General features: G+C 32.0%; 1 pseudogene; it reads left to right on the forward strand.

The window, feature by feature from the left end:
- The first annotated feature begins 294 nt into the window (after positions 1-294).
- LOC145009186 (uncharacterized) lies at positions 295-4,177 on the forward strand (annotated as a pseudogene).
- The last annotated feature ends 14,535 nt before the right edge of the window (positions 4,178-18,712 follow it).

Here is an 18,712-nt window from a genome sequence, read left to right on the forward strand (position 1 = left end):
TATATATATATATATATATATATATATATATATATATATATATATATATAGATATATATATAAACATGTTTTATTCCAAAATGGCAAAATGTTATCGTGATATGTTTTACATGCTAACGTTTTCGTATGATAGTTATAACAATAGCAAGAAAACTCATAGTAAAAGATTGATGTTTTTCACATGATTTTAACCGTGTGTTTACTTGTATTCCCCCCCTAAAAGAATTTAAAAAGCATTTAAGGTGTGGTTGTAGGGGTATGAACTCACTTAGTGAAAATGATGGTTTGATGAAGATGGTGATTAACTTGGGCAGCACGTCGACTAGAAAGAAGCAAGTTTCTCAGGAACATCGGGACTTCGGACCTTCTTCGGAGGTTGGATATGAAACCGGGATGTTGGGGTAGTCCCGAGAGGGAAAAAGTATGAAATTTGGGAGAAGGAGTGGTGAATTAGCAACCAAACCCCGCAGGTCTCGCATGCTATTTATAGGAAGGCTGCCAGGCTTTGTACGTTGGGCGTACCCCGATGTACGTTGGGTGTAGCTCGTATGCTGGGCGTACGTCAAGCATGACGCCTTCATCGGACGCTGGTCTTCAGACGGGATAGGGGGTAGAGGCGTAGGGGGAGACATGGCCGATCCAAGGCCTTGTACCGGGTACGCTGGGTGTACCTTTGTACATGGGGCGTACTTCGCCTCGATTTGTGTTCCTCAAACTTCTAAATTGCGTAACTTTCGCATACGGACTCCATTTTTGACGTTCTTTATATCCACGCGTAGGTGAGAATATACTCTACAACTTTCAATTTGACTTCGTCGGCAAGTTTTGATTTATTTTTGATTATATATTTTTAACAGGCCGGGACCGGAAAAGTCCGTTAAAAGTCCATAACTTCTTCATCCGACGTTCGTTTTCGTCAGACTTTTTACCTTTGCACTAATATTGTCGAGATCTTCGATTTTCGTTTAGATTGCATCGACTACAAATCACTCGATTATCGATTTTAGTTTTTAGTTGTCTACCGTTATTCCGAAACTTAGAAAAATCATAACTTCCTCATACGAAGTCAGATTTGGACGTTCTTTTTATGTACGCTCACGGTTTAACCTAATCTACGACTTTCGTTTAGATACCTAAGGCTAAAAAACTTTTTATTTAAATTTCACTTTTTACACTTAACAGTGTTTTACCTTTTTTTACACGGATCTTTGATTGGTCATAACTTCTTTGTTATAACTCGGGTTTTAGTGTTCTTTATATTTCTGAAAATCTTGTTACGATATCTATCACTTGCTACATCTAAACCGAGGTTTCTGAACATTTCATTTTTGACACTATTTTATTATCTCAAAATAGGTTACAGAAATTGACTTTGAGTCATTACATTGACTTGAGATATCGATTTGTTATAGTGTCATCCGTCTGATTCAGAAGCTTGGAAGCAATTTGACAAAATTCATCTTTCATTTGCAGCAGAAGTACGTAATGTAAGATTAGGCGTAAGTACAGATGGGTTTGCACCACATGGAGCATTTGAAAAACAATATTCATCTTGGCCTATTATTATAACACCTTATAATTTTCCACCTTCTATGTGCATGAAATAGCCTTACATGTTTTTGACAGTACTTGTGTTAGGACCGTCAAACCCTAAGCATAAAATAAATGTATTTTTGCAACCAGTTGTTGCAGAGTTGGAGCAGATATGGAAAAAAAATGCGTAGTAACATATGATATATCTTTAAAATAAAATTTTCATTTAAGAGCAGCTTTGATGTGGACAATAAGCGATTTTCCAGCATATGCAATGTTGTCTGGATGGTCTATAGCAGGTAAGCTAGCATGTCCACATTGTGGCAAACATACACAAGCATTCAGATTAAAGAATGGTAATAAGATGTCATGGTTTGACTACCATAGAAGATTTACACAGGTAAATCACCCATATAGAAAGGATAAATATAAGTTCAAGAAGAATCGTGAAGTGATAGAATTAACTTTAAGGGAGATTGAACAATTAGGTTTGGTAAAAGTGACTGAACTAAATGCTGATGGTCTAAACAAAAGATGTGGCAATCATGGCTGGAAAAAGAAAAGCATGTTTTGGGATCTACCATATTGGAAAACAAGCCTCATTAGACATAATTTTGATGTTATGCATATTGTGAAAACTGTATTTGAAAACTTTTTTTTACACTGTAATGGATGTCAAAGAGAAGACGAAGGACAATGTAGCAGCTAGAAGAGATCTGAAGCTCTGTTGTAGGAAGAGAAAAGGAGTTGATGATAATGAAAGAGCATACTACGCTCCGGACAAGAATCAAAAGAAAGCCATATGCTAATGGGTGGAGAAATTGTGTTTCCCCGATGGTTACGTTTCTAATTTTGTGAGGTGTGTTGATTTAACAGGGTGTAGACTATCGAAATGAAAAGTCACGATTGCCATGTTTTTATGCAAAGATTGATACCAATTGCATTTCGTGAGATGTTGTCAAAACATGTGTGGGAAGCATTAACAGAGTTGAGTATTTTCTTCAAAACATTAACATCAACATCAATCACAAAAAAAGACATGGACAGGATTGAAACCGAGATCCCAATAATTCTATGTGAATTAGAGACCATCTTTGTCCCTAGTATTTTAAATTCCATGGAACATTTACCAATACATTTTCCATACGAAGCGAAGATAGTTGGCCTCGTTCAATATCGGTGGATGTATCCATTTGAAAGGTTAGTATGGTACATCATAATGTATATATGTTGCTACTTTTGCAAGCTAATTTAAATAATCTTCACTATAGATATCTAAATCAGTTGAAAAAAGATGTGAAAAATAAAGCTCAAGTGGAAGGGTCTGTTGTTAACACGTACTTGCTACGTGAAGCATCAACATTTTGCTCTCATTATTTTGAGATGGGTGTCCCCACACATAATAGAAAGTTGCCACGAAATGATGATGGAGGAGGAGATGAGAAACCAGATGCTAACAACGAAATGTTATATATATTTTCATATCATGGGCGTCATTATGGAAGATTCACGAATAGAATGATGTTTGATGAGGAAGTGCATGCTGCCCAAAATTACATACTCCTTAACGAAGATAAGATTAAGCATTACATCAGGTACATAACATGCATCCCTTTAAATTATAATAATAATTTGTTGTGTAATTTCTCTAAATTAACATTGCATTCATGATTTTGTTTTTTACATCATAGTAACTTTAAAAATGTTATTCAAATGGTGATACATAATATTTGAAGAAGATATGATCGAACTTATTGGGGATATGGATGAACATGAGCTTGTAACCGAAGTTGAGAAGAACTTTGTAGTATGGTTTCAAAACTATGTGGGTGTTATTTTTGTATCTTTGTATTTTATTATTTTTTTGTTATGCTTATAATTAACTCTAATTAAGTGTTTTACTATTTTTCATATATGCTAGTAAGATCCAGATAAACAACAAGTATATATCTGTCCTTTCCAAAATGCCATTCAAAAAAAAGTGAAATCATATAGTGTATACTTTGTCAATGGTTACAAATTTCACACAGAAGCTCATGGTCTAAGCAAATCAACAACCAATAGTGGGTTGTGGGTTAGTATCCAAGGAGGTGATTATTATGGTAAGGTAGAGGAAATTTTAGAAGTCGAGTACCTTGGTTACCCACCTAAAACCACAGTTTTGTTTAAATGTCATTAGTATGATCCAACATCTATCATAGGAGTTAAGGTTCACAAACAATATAACTTGGTTGAGATAAACGTCAAAAGAAAATACAACAAGTTCGAGTCATTTGTTTTAGCCATGCAAGCCACTCAGGTGTGTTACATTCCTTACCCAAGTTCAAAAACAAAGACCTTGGACTGGTAGGTTGTATTTAAAGTTAAACCTCGTGGTTGGATCGATGAAAATCATCCTCGGAAAGACGTTGCTTTCCAAGAAGATGAAGTCGAATCAAATCAAATAATTATACCAAGTACAGCCAATACAAACAATTGTGATGATCAGGCCGGACATGTCAGTGGTCCAGATAATGAAAATAACATTGATGAAGAAGGTGAAATTCATGAGGACGACAATGATGGTATTCCTGACAGCGAGGGTAGTTATGAGTATAGTACATCGAGCAATGAAGAAAAAAAGGAGGAAGAAGATAATGAGTAGATGTTTTTGTTTCTGTACAAAAGGATGGTTACATTGTATAATTTTTAGTTTTGCATGCGAATTGTTAAATGTGATGTTATGTATTAGTGCCCTTCATGATAATTAATTAAATAAAATGAAATTTCATCATTCTTTGGTACATTGAAAGCATTTACTAAAAGGGGATATGTGTTTCTGAGATATTTGTATGAATAATATTTTCATTAAATATCCAATTAAGTAATCATTTATGTTATAATCCAGTTTTTTTTATATTGAAATGCTAAAAAAATATTCAAGATAACATAAACATATATAATAGCAAATGTTTGTTCTTTCCTACTATTAAATACATATAAAATACAATAAAACAAACAAAATATATTAACAATTCAAAACATATCAATCAAACCATATCTTACAAATTCCATTGATCATAATAATAATTCATCCATTGAATAAGAAAGTTAATTAAGCATACAACATCCCAACAAAGAAACAAACCATACATACCATCATGAACTTGATGATTTCACGGGTTTTATTGCCGGTGCAAATTTTCGTAGGTAAGTATCTATGAAATTGTACTACTCCTTATCAACGTTGCTATGGAATATAATTTTGTAACAAATTTCATCACAAATTAGCTAGGCTTTTTGTTCCATAGCAAAATAAGCAAATGAAATCAAATTTCATAGCAGAATTCCCTAGAAAATACCTACGAATGGTACTTCCATAGCAAATCAACTATGAAATTGGTTTCCGTCACAAACTCCATTGCATAATAACCACGATAATTAATTTCATAGCAGTAGTACAACGAAAAGTAATTCCGTAACAAATGTCGTTGAAAATTTTCTACGAATTTTTGTTTCATAGAAATATCGGTAGCATAATACCAACAGATTTGGAGTCGGTAGCATTTTCCCTAGCAAGTCCCATTTTTGCTACTAGAAATAAAATATGTAGATAATGTGGTAGAAGCATTGCTATGGAACGAAATTCAATAGCACGATCCATTGCAGATTAAAAATGAAAATAAGTTCCATAGCGACTTCCTTAGCAACGTGTTTTTCTTGTAGTGTTATAGGTGTCGAATGATTTTAGGAACTCAATTGAGAACGAAAGCTGAGATTTTGATTTCGAGCGGCTATACTTGATGTGTTAAAGAAAACATGAAATCGTGATGGTGAAGGGTCCCTGTGTTGGTCAGTGTGCAAAGTATGTATGTTTATGACGTATTTTGATGAAGGTGGTGAAGTGATGAAATTTATTTTGTGTCGATTAGTATGTACTGAATGGGAATTTAATTTCACTTAAAAGCGAAAAAGAAAGGATTTGGTTAATGTCGACGATTGATTATGAACAAGAAGGGAGAAGAGTGAATGTTTATTTTACAGCTGATGATTTTGGCAGTCGATTAAGAATGAAGGAATCGTTGGTGTCAAAAAGCGAAGGTTTGGTTATTTGATTTCGAGGGTTTGGATTTTGATGTCAAGGCTTGAATGAAAAGTGAATTGTTGAACTATGAAAAGTGAAGGTCGATAACCGGGTTTTCCTTAAAGAACGAAGGTTTTGGATTGCCCACTCGACATTCGACATCACTCGATGAAATTTGTTGATCGGTATCGTGTTTGAAGATATTGATTTCGACGGTATTGATTTTGAAGGGTTATGTTCGTGACTTTGATAACGAATTCGGAAGAAGATTTTTTATCGCCAAGGTTAATTCAATTCACTGGGTAACGAATTGACGAAGATATAAATGTTTCGAAATTGGTCCTTAAAGTTTTGATGGTTTGACAGTTTGTAACCACCTTTGAAATGAGGATAATTTTTCGACATTTGGGGAGAAAATGAATAAAGTTTTCGAAATAAGTCCCTGCACTTTTTTTTCGAAATTTGGAGTTTATACCTACATTCGACATTGGGGTATAATTTCAACATTTTGAAGAATTGTGCAGAAGTTTCGAAGTTGGTACCTGAAGTTTCGAAGATTTGTCAGAATTTATCCAACTTCACAATTTGGTAGAAAATTTATAGAAATTGTTATATTTTCAAAATAGACCCCTACACTTAATACGAATTGACGCTTTCTATTCAGTTTCGCAAATGGGGTAGAGTTTCGCTTTTTTGGCTGTTTTGGGCGTACCGGGTCACTGTAGAATTTGGAAATTGAGAATTTCTACCAAAATTTGTGAAATTTTGTCAAAGGCGATTCGTAAACGAAGCTAAAAATTGAAGATGTTTTGGATTTTCCAGATTGAAGCGTGTCGTCCATTCCTAACTTTGAGAGGGAGAATGTTGGGTACAAAGTTATCCATATATGACTTGTAAATGGTTTAACTTGTGTAGACCTAGTTGCATGTGGTAAAGTAGCCATATGACATGAGATATACATATATATATATATATATATATATATATATATATATATATATATATAAAGAGAGAGAGAGAGATGTAAACACCTCTATATAAGGTGGGTTCATACCACATGTAGAGGTGTGTTTGAGAGATGTAACATTGAGAAAGTTAATGTGTGTTAATTATGTAGATTTAGATCTAGATCCTTTTTTGTAAACACATTTCATAATCGATTGCATCTCTTAAACACCCAAATAATCATGTTCTTTGTGTGTTCTTTAATTCTGCATGCTAAGCCAATGCTCATAATTCATATCAATGTTTGATACAAATGGGTGGGTTACTTTGATGATCTTGGTTTTATGAAACATGAAACGCGATACGTAAAAGAAACTATTTATCATTGTATTTTTTTCTATGGATTCTTCTAAGTCCGTCTAAAAATGATTTGTTTCCATTCAAACTTTAAAGAAAATAATTTTTTATTCAAATATATTTTGCAATGAGAATCAAGAAAGCTTAGGGAAAAAAAATCGGATATAGGTATATATGTTCAACTACGACAAAATTTACACCTCAAATCATACATACTTATAAAGCTAACATTTTTTCTTGAATCTCATGCATTTAAAACCCCATTTTTTAATTTCCTTTCGCCACATTCTTTTGAAACTCCCATGACTTTTCAATTTCTTTACAATAATATTATAAATAAGTTAAATAATGTTCTATAAACAAGAAAGGGTGTTTTATTACAATGTCTTCATCCCACATCGATGGTGAGAGTAAACAAGAGAATGTTTCCTCTTCTATAAATAGGAAGGTTGTGAAATGTTTCAAAGGGACTAAACCATGAGAACTTCCTCATGCCGACCTTTGTAGGATTTTGAAGGTATTATTTGGTGAGATTGTCTATATTGGCAAGTGTCCGGTTAACTTTTAGAATTCCAAAAATGGTTTTGAACCGAATTTTTTCAGTTTTAAACCGTGTTTCAGTTAGAAAAAAATTATGTGGTTGGGTATATTGAGTTGAACCGGAGTTGGATCAATTTGGACCGATAAAGGAATCATTTTCCTTTCACAACAAACATTTGAAACTACCATGATTTTTCAAATTATTTCTAATAATATTATAAATAAGTTACATAATTTTATATAAATATATTAAAGCATCTACCTAAACCTAAAATTATAACTGTTTGAAAAATCACTTTGATTCAAAAGCACGAAATATATACAAACCAGGTTTCACTAGAAAACAAATATGTAGTTTGGTATATTTAGTTGAATCGGTCCGAGTTTGATCTATTTGGACCATAAAAGAAGCATTTTTCTTTCACTACATACATTTGAAACTCCTATGGTTTTTCAAATTGTTTCCAATGATATTTTAAAAAAGTTAGATAATGTTATATAAATATAAAAAAAAAACATCTACCTAAAAATAAAATTATAATTGTTTGAAAATTCTATTTGATTAAAAAAGCACAAAATATATACGCAGATTATATTTTATAAATGAATTCTTTTTATAATGAACTTTTGAATCTTGAAAATACATATAAACAAGCTTTTTATATTAAGTACCAAACTGAATTTATGATTTTAGAATTGAACAAAAAGTTATTCAATAAGAACTTACTTTTTTGGATAGCAACTTACGAGATTATAGAAAAATGGAATTATTGAACAATAAAAGAAAGGGTAAACAAGAAAAAGGGCGTTTTACTAAATAAGTTGAGTAATGTTTTATTAACAAGAAAGCGTGTTTTATTACAATGTCTTCATCCCACATCGATGGTGAGAGTAAACAAGAGAACGTTTCCTCTTCTATAAATAGGAAATGTTGTGAAATGTTTCAAAGGGACCAAACCATGAGAGCTTCCTTATGCCTACCTTTTTAGGATGTTGAGGGTATTCTTTGGTGAGATTGTCATTATTGGCAACTGTCTATTTAAGTTTTAGAATCCCGAGAATGGTTTTGAACAAGTTTTTTTTGGTTTCAAACAGAGTTTCAGTTGAAAAACCATTATGTAGTTTAGTATATTGAGTTGAATCGGTCTGAGTTTGATCAATTTGGACCGATAAAGGAAGCATTTTCCTTTCACCACATACATTTGAAACTCCCATTATTTTTCAAATTGTTTCTAAGAATATTATAAATAAGTTACCTAAACACAAAATTATAATTGTTTGAAAAATAAATTTGATTCAAAAACACAAAATATATACAAACCGGGTTTCAATAGAAAAAACGTTATCTAGTTTGGTATATTAAGCTGAATCGGTCCGAGTTTGATCAATTTGGACCGATAAATGAAGCATTTTTCTTTCAGTACATATATTTGAAACTCCCATGATTATTCAAATTGTTTATAATAATATTATAAGTTACATAATCTTATATAAATATAAAAAAATCTACATAAACATAAAATTATAATTGTTCAAAAAACCATTTTTATTCAAAAGCATGAATTATATACTCGATTATATTTTATAAATGAATTCATTTTATAATGAAATTTTGAATCATGAAAATACATATACACAAACTTTCTATATTAAGTACCTAACTGAATTTATGATTTTAGGATTTAACAAAAAGTTATTCAATAAAAACTTGATTTTTTATAGCAACTTACGAGATTACTGAAAAATGAAACTATTGAACAATAAATTTTCTGGATAACATTTTATTTTTATTATTTAATATTTTATTTAACGAAATGAAATTATTGGCAAATAAAGAAATGAGTTTAATTAAAATGTCTTCATCCCACATTGATCGTGAGAGTAAACAAGAGAATGTATTATCCTCTATGAATAGGAAAGATTGTGAAATATTTTAAAGGGACTAAGCCATGAGATCTTCCTTGCATCTAACTTTGTAGGACGTTGAGTGTATTCTTTGGTGAGATTGTCTTTGTCGACAAGTGATGAATTAAATTTCAGAATTTCGAAAATGATTTTGGATTGTATCTTTTAGATTTGGATCGAGTTTAATAAGGATCTGAGTGTCTTCTGGTTGAGTTAGGCAAACTCACTTCCATTGGAGGTCGAGTTTAAGTAACATGTCGTGTATTTTGTTGTATTAGCCAAGTTTTATAACCATGTATGTAATACAATTTAAAGTTTTAACCTTATAAAAGACGTCACTATTATCATATGTTCTACATAATTATCGTAATATTTATGATAAAAAAAACATTTTATTTTTACTATTTAATATAAAAAGTAGAACATATTATGATATGTTGTACACAATGATAAAATTTAAGATAGATAAAAAGATGTATCTGTTATCGTATTTTCTAGATAATGATAATATTTAATATAAACGTTTTAATTTAATAATAAATTATTATTTAATAGATAACAATAACGATTTATTTATTATTTATTTATTTTTATTTTAATCATATAACTATGTATATGATAAAACAACTTCAAGTTCCAACCTTATCTCTTATAATATAGTTCAACGTAATAACAATACTAAAAATCATTTTTTATATTTTTTATTAAATTATTATTTAATTTTTAATAACAATGATTTAGTTATTTTTAATATAAAATATTTTTTATATCCCACGCAACGCGCGGACATTTGTCTAGTGTGGTGTATAAACAAGTGTTACGTGATTAATAATCTATAGTCAACCATTATTAATGTTATTAATTACATGTACACTCTTTTAAGTTTGTTTATATATATTATAATATGATACACTAACTTGTTGAAAATCATGACAAAATTACATAAATGGTCCCTATGGTTTTCTAGATTCCTAAATTTCACCCTAAACCTTTTTTCAGTTAAATATACAGTCGAAATGACTTTCATCCTGAAAAAAACTATTCACACCCGTCGCTTAGCGTGCGTAAACAGCTACTATATATATATATATATATATATATATATATATATATATATATATATATATATATATATATATATATATATATGGTTAAGTTCATGTGAGACGGCCTAATATTATGAGACCGTGAGACGCATTCTTTTATTTTTATTTTTATTTTTTCAAGTTAATTCAAGTTCCGAAAATAGAATTTAAAAAAAGAATTTTAGGATTTTTCCATTTATTTTGCATTTTAAAATTATTTTTTAGAATATGTCAGTGTAATATTCTATTAGAATATTTCACGTATTTTAAAAAAAAATATATTTATTTTTATTTATTTTTATTTTTTTAGTTAATACAAGTTTCGAAAATAATATTTAAAAAAAGAATTTTTAGATATTTCCATTTATTCTGCATTTTAAAATTATTTTTTAGAATATGTCAGTGTAATATTTTATTAGAATATTTCAATTATTTTTCAAAAAAAAAGATTTTTTTTTATTTTTATTAGTTAATTCATGTTCCGAAAATAATATTTAAAAAAAGAATTTTTGAATTTTTCCATTTATTTTGCAATTTAAAATTATTTTTCGATTTGATCTCACGGTCTCAAAATTAGAATGGTCTCAAATGAACCTGTATATATATATATATATATATATATATATATATATATATATATATATATATATATATATATATATATATATATATATATATATGGGTAAAGTGAATATACCTAACAACCTTATATAAGCTTAGGTACCTAACCACATTATACTATATTGTTTTGCATTATATTTCCATTGCAATCGTCTAAGGTTCTTAAACTTCAACTCTTAACTTGATTTACTTCCAAGATTTTCAGACATTCACCATTATATTCCTCCTACACCATTTGATTTGTAACGGTAGTATATGAAACCCACCAGGGGGTCTCCGATAGAAAGACGTCATTTGGAGGAAGATAATGGTGAAAGTCCAAAGATTTTAGAAGCAATCAAGTTATGAGGTTGAATTTTAAGAACTTTGGGTTATTACAATGCAAATATGATACAAAATTATGTAGTATGATATGGTTAGGTACCTAAGCTTATATAAGGTTGTTAGGTATATTCACTTTACCCTATATATATATATATATATATATATATATATATATATATATATATATATATATATATATATATAGGTTCAAATGTGGATCGACTTATATTGTGCGGACGTGTGGACAGTGCTATTTTGCGAGAATGACAAAGAAATATGGTATTTGATAATGTGAATACGTTCAATTTCACATAATTATTGTCATTATAACACATTCTCACTAACTAAATCGTTTATAAATTATTATAGATTTTTTTATTATTCACAATCTGTCAGAATATTGTCAGAATTTTTATTGAGTAGTATTATGTAATAATGAAAATTAATGAAAAACAATGCGTGAAAACAAAAATGAATAAGATTTAGTGAAAATGCATGAAAATTACGATAGTTATGTGATGTTGAATGTATTCACGTTAATCAATTAAGACAGAGAACTAAGAGATTTCACATTATAACCTCTCTCTCTCCCTCTCTCTCTCTCTCTCTATATATATATATATATATATATATATATATATATATATATATATATATATATATATATATATATATAAGTAAACCATGTTTCTTAAATTTTAAGGAAAGTGGTTGTAGAAATTTTTTTGTTTATTTTTGCTGGATTTTTGTGGAAATTTGATTGATTTTTGAGGAATTTAGGAAACCCGAAATCAGGATTCTTCATTTGGCGCGTGAAGGAGCGTGCAGTTTGCACTTCATCAAAAATTTTGGCGCGTGAAGGAGCTTGCGTGTTCATCAAGTTCAAGAAATCTTTTTTCTAATCTCTCCCAAAAGCTGAGTCACGTTCTTCTTCACCAAGAAAAAGACACGTTCCAAGGAGGAGACAGCTGGCATCCTTTTCCCAAGACATGATATTTCCCATACACTGCTTCACCTCTTGCTAATTTGCTAGACTAAGAGTATACGATATGGGCAATGAGAAGTGTAATTTTTGCTGATGTTACACCTCATAACCTAGTCATAACAAGATGAACACCACCCCTCTTTCTTGTTAAGAGGATGTTATGGCATATCTTGTTGTGACGAGCACAAGAAGCAATGGGAAGTTTAATTGGTTGTTGCCTTTATCAACCAATCAATTCATTTTATTTCTTTCTCTCTCTACTTCTTAACATGTTATAATATGAGAAACACCATTTCCCCCTTGGTGTTAAAGATGAGGTGGCATATGAACTTGGTGTTATAACGTGACCCATACCTAATGCTCTAAAATTTAATATTTAGCAACCTGTGCTTCTCTAAGTTCTCTTTCTCAGGTTTCTCTTAAGAAACAATTCATATATGTGGTTGTACTAATTCGGTGTTTGATGTTGCTTGTCACCATAATGACCCTTCCTTGTTCTCCAGTGAAATAAAGAACACGAACCTGCATCGTCTCTCTCTCTCTCTCTCTCTCTCTCTCTCTCTCTCTCTCTCTCTCTTGAGAACTTGAAATCAATTTTCAAAATCGATTCTCTTCCCCTTTCTCTACCTCTCTCTAAAAAATGGTGCTCTTCTCCACGATGGACTGTATCAAATCCCGGACTTTGTTCAAAACGTCAACTTCTCCTAATTTTCTACTAAATCCTCACGGTTGCGACAACTATGTACATCGCTGAAGGAACAATTTCGTTTGATTTTCAATTTTTTTAAACTAGGGTTACGTCCAAGGTAAAAACGATGTAGGGATTTAAAATTTTTGCTAGAATCTGATTTTATAAGGACCTAACATATAATGCTTTAGATTTTAACTATATTTTGTTGTGATCAGTTTTCTGTAGGTGCTGTGATTACAAGTCGTGGGCTAAAGGGCTTTCGTCATTATGTTTTTCATAATTACTAAGAGTAGTATCAAATGTTGCTGTCATAGGGTCTGTTGAGGGAGTGTATGCATGAGCTGTGGCTAACTAAGCTTATAGGAGGCATGGTATGCATAATTCCTAATTCAAGCCATCCACGAAATAACTTAAATAGAATGTCGAAGGTATGCACATCCAAAATGCATGATCATCTTATTGATATGTTCTTTATTTTCATTTCCTGCCTCTTATTCACGGAATCTTTTTCGTGAGAAATCTTTATCTTCCCAAACATGAAACTTGATTGTTCAAGTGTCAAATGTTTATAGGCGTTAACAAGCTTCATTGGAAATAGGGGATTCAGGTTAACTGTTGCATTAACTCATTAACCCCATTGCCACTTTGGATTCGATTATCCACTTTGGTGGGTTACATGAAAGTTAGTTCAATTCACCTTTGGATTGATGTATATTGTTTTTGATAAGTTTTTCATTTGATGATCAAATAGATGGTGAACTGAGCCTATCTATTGATGATTTTGTTATTGTTTGGATAAAGAACTAACAAGAAAGATAAAAGAAGTTCAAGATTTTGCAGCAAAAAAATAAAATAAATAAAAACATGTTGTTCGACGCAAAGCGGTGATGCTCTTAGCACCTTATGCCTCTTTTGACACTGATGACACCAGATGTCCACAGATTTTTTACAAAACCCATCTTCAATTCAAGGTATATTACCAAACTAATTTTTCATATAAAAGTTATAATTCTCAGTAGTTTGTGTGCATATTGCTCTTGATATTTGATGATACGACCAAACCCAACTCTTTTTTGAAACATAAAGCTTTTAAGGTTATGCTGGGATTTCAAAATAATTGATCATTTCGGTTTCAATTATTGGTATTCATTTTTTTCTTGAAATTGATGATTCCAACATAACCCATGCCATTTCTAACAATTAGTATTCATATTTTTCTAGAAACTGATGATTTCAACAAGCCCAACTTTTTTTTTTATAACAAAGACAACTTTGGTTACGATGGGGTTTCAAAATCTAAGATCTTTTCAGTAAGACAAAATTACAAAAATGGTCCCTGTGGTTTGTCAAAAGTAACAAACTAAGTCCTTATCTATTTTTTCTATGCATTTGGCCATTGTGGTTTGTAAAAGTTGCATTGGAGGTCCTTTTTCATAACATTGTCAATTTTAGCCGTTTGTAAAATGGTCCATGATGTATTTTTAAAGTGAAGAAATTGTCGTGACCATCTGAAAAAGAAAAATGATGAGCCTTGAATATATAAAACAAGAAACACCAAACGAAAGATGAAACAACTTACTGTAATCTTTATCAAGGTTAGGTGCAATCGTATGAGGACCACGTAAATTCCACATACAAAGTACAATTTTCAGTTGATAAAACCTAAAGTCGGATGGGAGGGATGAAGGATGAAGATCGTCAAGATGATCAGTAGGCTAAGGTGAAGAGGAGAAGAATGGGGTTTCTTGGAATCTGCTTAATGAGGATAAGTTAATGATGTATCGTTGCCTAATCCATCTTAAATGAGCGCCAAACGTAAAAAGACGAATATACCCCCAACTTAATGACCTCAAACGGCTAAAATTGACGGTGTTAAGAAAAAGGACCTCCAATGCAACTTTTACAAACCACAATGGTCAAATACATCAAAAAAAATAGATAGGGACTAAGTTTGTTACTTTTGACAAACCACAGGGACCATTTTTGTAATTTTGTCTTTCAGTAATTTACTCTGTAGATAGTATTTAATTGATGAACCTTTTTTGTTCAAAACAAATGAAATTTCTTCCTTGATGCTTGGGTTTTTTTATTTGCATCGTCATTTGATAAACAAATCTAAAGAATTTGATAATAAAATAGAAACTAGCTAGGTAGGAGTGTTACAATCAATGATGGGTTAACATAATTTAAACAAATTCTCAAACTCTTTTTTCAAATTTGTGTGATCAATTTTGAATTGTTCACTTATTCATGCATCCTTTTGACAGGTAGCAGCTTCTTGATACACCCTAGAACCCTAATTTTCCATGATGTATGATTTCCTTTTCAATTTTGATTACCTTATTTCACCATGAAGCAAAAAATATCCTTCAAAAGAACGATGCTATTATATAAAAGATAGCTCAGAAAGTAAAATATTTTTAACTTTAAGTTAAAATGATTTGGTGATATGTAAAAGAGAATTATGGTGACAAAATGAAGAAGTATATATATATATATATATATATATATATATATATATATATATATATATATATATATATATATATATATATATATATATCAAGGCTTATACAATGCACACCATACACCATATAGTGATGTCCCTTACAATGACGGTAAAGGTGGGAATTATTGTTTTTACTCTGGGCTTTATTTTAGCTGCATCAAGGGTAATTAAGTCATTTACCTATTTACAAGTATTTCTTAATTGTTGTTTCCTTGGTTTGCTAATGTGTTTTGGAAGTCTTTGATACTTGATTTTATTACTACATCCAAATTTTTTCTTTTGAAAGTTAGAAATTTTGACATCCCCAAAATCTTGGCCAGAAAAGACCGATTTTCATTTATGCTTTTAAATATTTTCAGAGTAAATCCTTTTGATTTGAAAGAGTTGCGGAATTTGTTCCCAAAAACAAAACATGATAAAACAATGTTTACCGAAGCATTTCATAAAAGAAATGTATTTTCATTATAATCAAAACTCGGGGTGTCATGTTCCGATACAGACCAATAAGCATAAACGAATACATTACAAGTCATATAACAAATATAAACATATGCAGACTTGTAAACAAAACAACTTGATGGTTCATCCATCTTACGCCCTTGCGCCACTTCCTGTAATACAAATAAAACTGAGTGGGTCAGGCTTGAGAGCCTGGTGAGCATATAGGGTTTTCAACCCACAATAAATAATTAAATTAATTATTTTCAACCAACAATAACCCAGTTACCCATTCCCGTTATTCTCACTCTACGTCCCTAAAATAACTAACACAAGGGACCTAATCTAAGAATATTTTCATCGGGGTGACAACACATGCTGCGGGGGTTCCTCAGCAATATAAGCCAAATAAGGCAACCATGAGGGGGATGGAATACAGCGAATGAACAACCAAGTTCATTAACACCTACAGGTTATGAGCCTGATAGCGTTCCACTTGACTATCTAGAAAACTCTGTGGTCGTCATCTAAATTCAGCTAGATGACTGGATCAAAACAACAACGAGGCCTCTCATCTGTTTATTACACACCAACTATCTACCCATGTTCTACCCAACATATTAGTAGATAAAAACATACATTTTTATACATATTTTCAAAACCTGTATAGCATACTTGATCAATACATTTTCCATATAACAGATGAGGCACACACACATAACACGTATTTCATATAGAAATAATCATATCTGTAAGATAGAAGAAAGTGAATATACATTCACACACATAACAACAAAATATACACATAACACGTATCTCGTATAAAATACTTTATAGTTATACGTTATGAGCAAGAAACAACGCCTTCGCACGTATAAACGACGATAAACTTAATACACTCAAACCATACTTGTATTATTATTGCGTTTATGAAAGGTAGTATACACTCACTTGATCAGAAGATGATCGGACAGCACTACGACTCGCAAAAGTAATAATCCTCCGCAGATCTGAAAGATCTCTACGAAAATCGAACTTCTCGTGGGCAGAGCTTCGGCTCGGAAACCGCACTTCTCGGGATCTTCGGGATCTCGGGACTCGCTTCGGGACTCGGGAATATTACCGGGGCTTCGGGATGGCTTCGGGGGTAAAAACGCAGAGCTTCGGCACAAAAATGAGAGGAAATTAGCAATTTGGCCGGCTGCCCTCGCATCCTATTTATAGGAGGCTGGGAGCCTCATTTACGCGGGGCGTACAGCAGTACGCAGCGCGTACTGCTTCCGAAATGCGTCATCGCATGCGTCATCCGAAGTGTCGACACTTTGGCTGTATGCGGGATGTACTCGAGTACGCGGCGCGTACCTCGGATCAGATCTGTGACTCCCCCTTCAGATAATGCCGGATTTTTGATTTAAAAATAAATACAAATTATTTATCAAACTTCGGAAATTCATATCTTCTTCATACGAACTCCGTTTTCGACGTTCTTTATATCCACGGAAAGGTGAGACTACGCTCTACAACTTTCGTTTAGACTCCGTCAGCTGATTTTGACTTTATTTTTATTATTTATTTTTAATAGGCCGTGACAGAAAATTTTGTTATAAATTCATAACTTCTTCGTTTGACGTCCGTTCTCGCCTAACTTTTTATCGTTTTGATACTAACAACGAGATCTTCGATTCTCGTTTAGATCACTAAGGCTAAATATCTCTTTAACGTAAATTTCACTTTTTACGTTATTCAGCGTTGCCTGTTCTATCGCGAAACTTCGACAGGTCATAACTTCCTCGTTGTAACTCGGATTTCGGCATTCTTTATATCTCCGGAAACCTTTTTTGAACTACTACAACATTATCTAAAGATATCAAGTTTATTTTACACTTAAATTTTGACGCTTATTTTTATTCTTAATTAAGCAAACCACATAATTAAGCAATTAAGCACAAAACACATAATACTCAAATAATACACTTATATTATTTCAAAACGGGTTACAAAGGTTAACCTAGACCATTACATTGATAAAAATGGCAAGCCTGGAAACATAGGCGTTACAATTCTCTCCACCTTAGAATGATTCCGTCCCCGGAATCACACATCAACAAACAAATGCGGATAGCGACTCAACATGTCACTCTCCGTCTCCCAGGTGAGATTCGGCCCATTCGTGTGATTCCATCAGACAAGCACTAACTCGACCATCTTGCGTCGCAACTTCTTAGTCTTTCGGTCAACAATTGCCTCTGGTTCTTCAATCAACCTTTTGTTCTCATCGATTCTCAATTCAAAAATTGGAATTATATCGGGAACTTCTCCCGTGAACTTTCTCAAATAACACACATGAAATGTGTTGTGAATTCCATTCAGTTCTTCGGGTAATTCGAGCTTGTAAGCTTGGTTCCCAATCCTCTGAAGAACTTTAAATGGTCCAATAAACCTTGGACTCAACTTTCCCCTTTTACCAAATCTTATAAGTCCCTTCCACGGCGAGACTTTAAGCAAAACCGAATCCCTAACCTCAAAAGTTATCGGTCTCCGCTTCTTGTCAGCATAGCTCTTTTGACGATCTTGAGCTGCTAACATTCTTTCCCTAATTATTTTCAACTTTTCAGCAGTTTGATGAACCATCTCCGGTCCCATAAACTGCTTTTCCCCAGCCTCAAGCCAACAAGACGGCGTACGACACTTTTGTCCATACAAAGCTTGGTAAGGT

Source organism: Lactuca saligna, chromosome 1 (assembly GCF_052625555.1).
Source record: "Lactuca saligna cultivar CGN05327 chromosome 1, ASM5262555v1, whole genome shotgun sequence".
NCBI classification, from domain to species: Eukaryota; Viridiplantae; Streptophyta; class Magnoliopsida; order Asterales; family Asteraceae; genus Lactuca; species Lactuca saligna.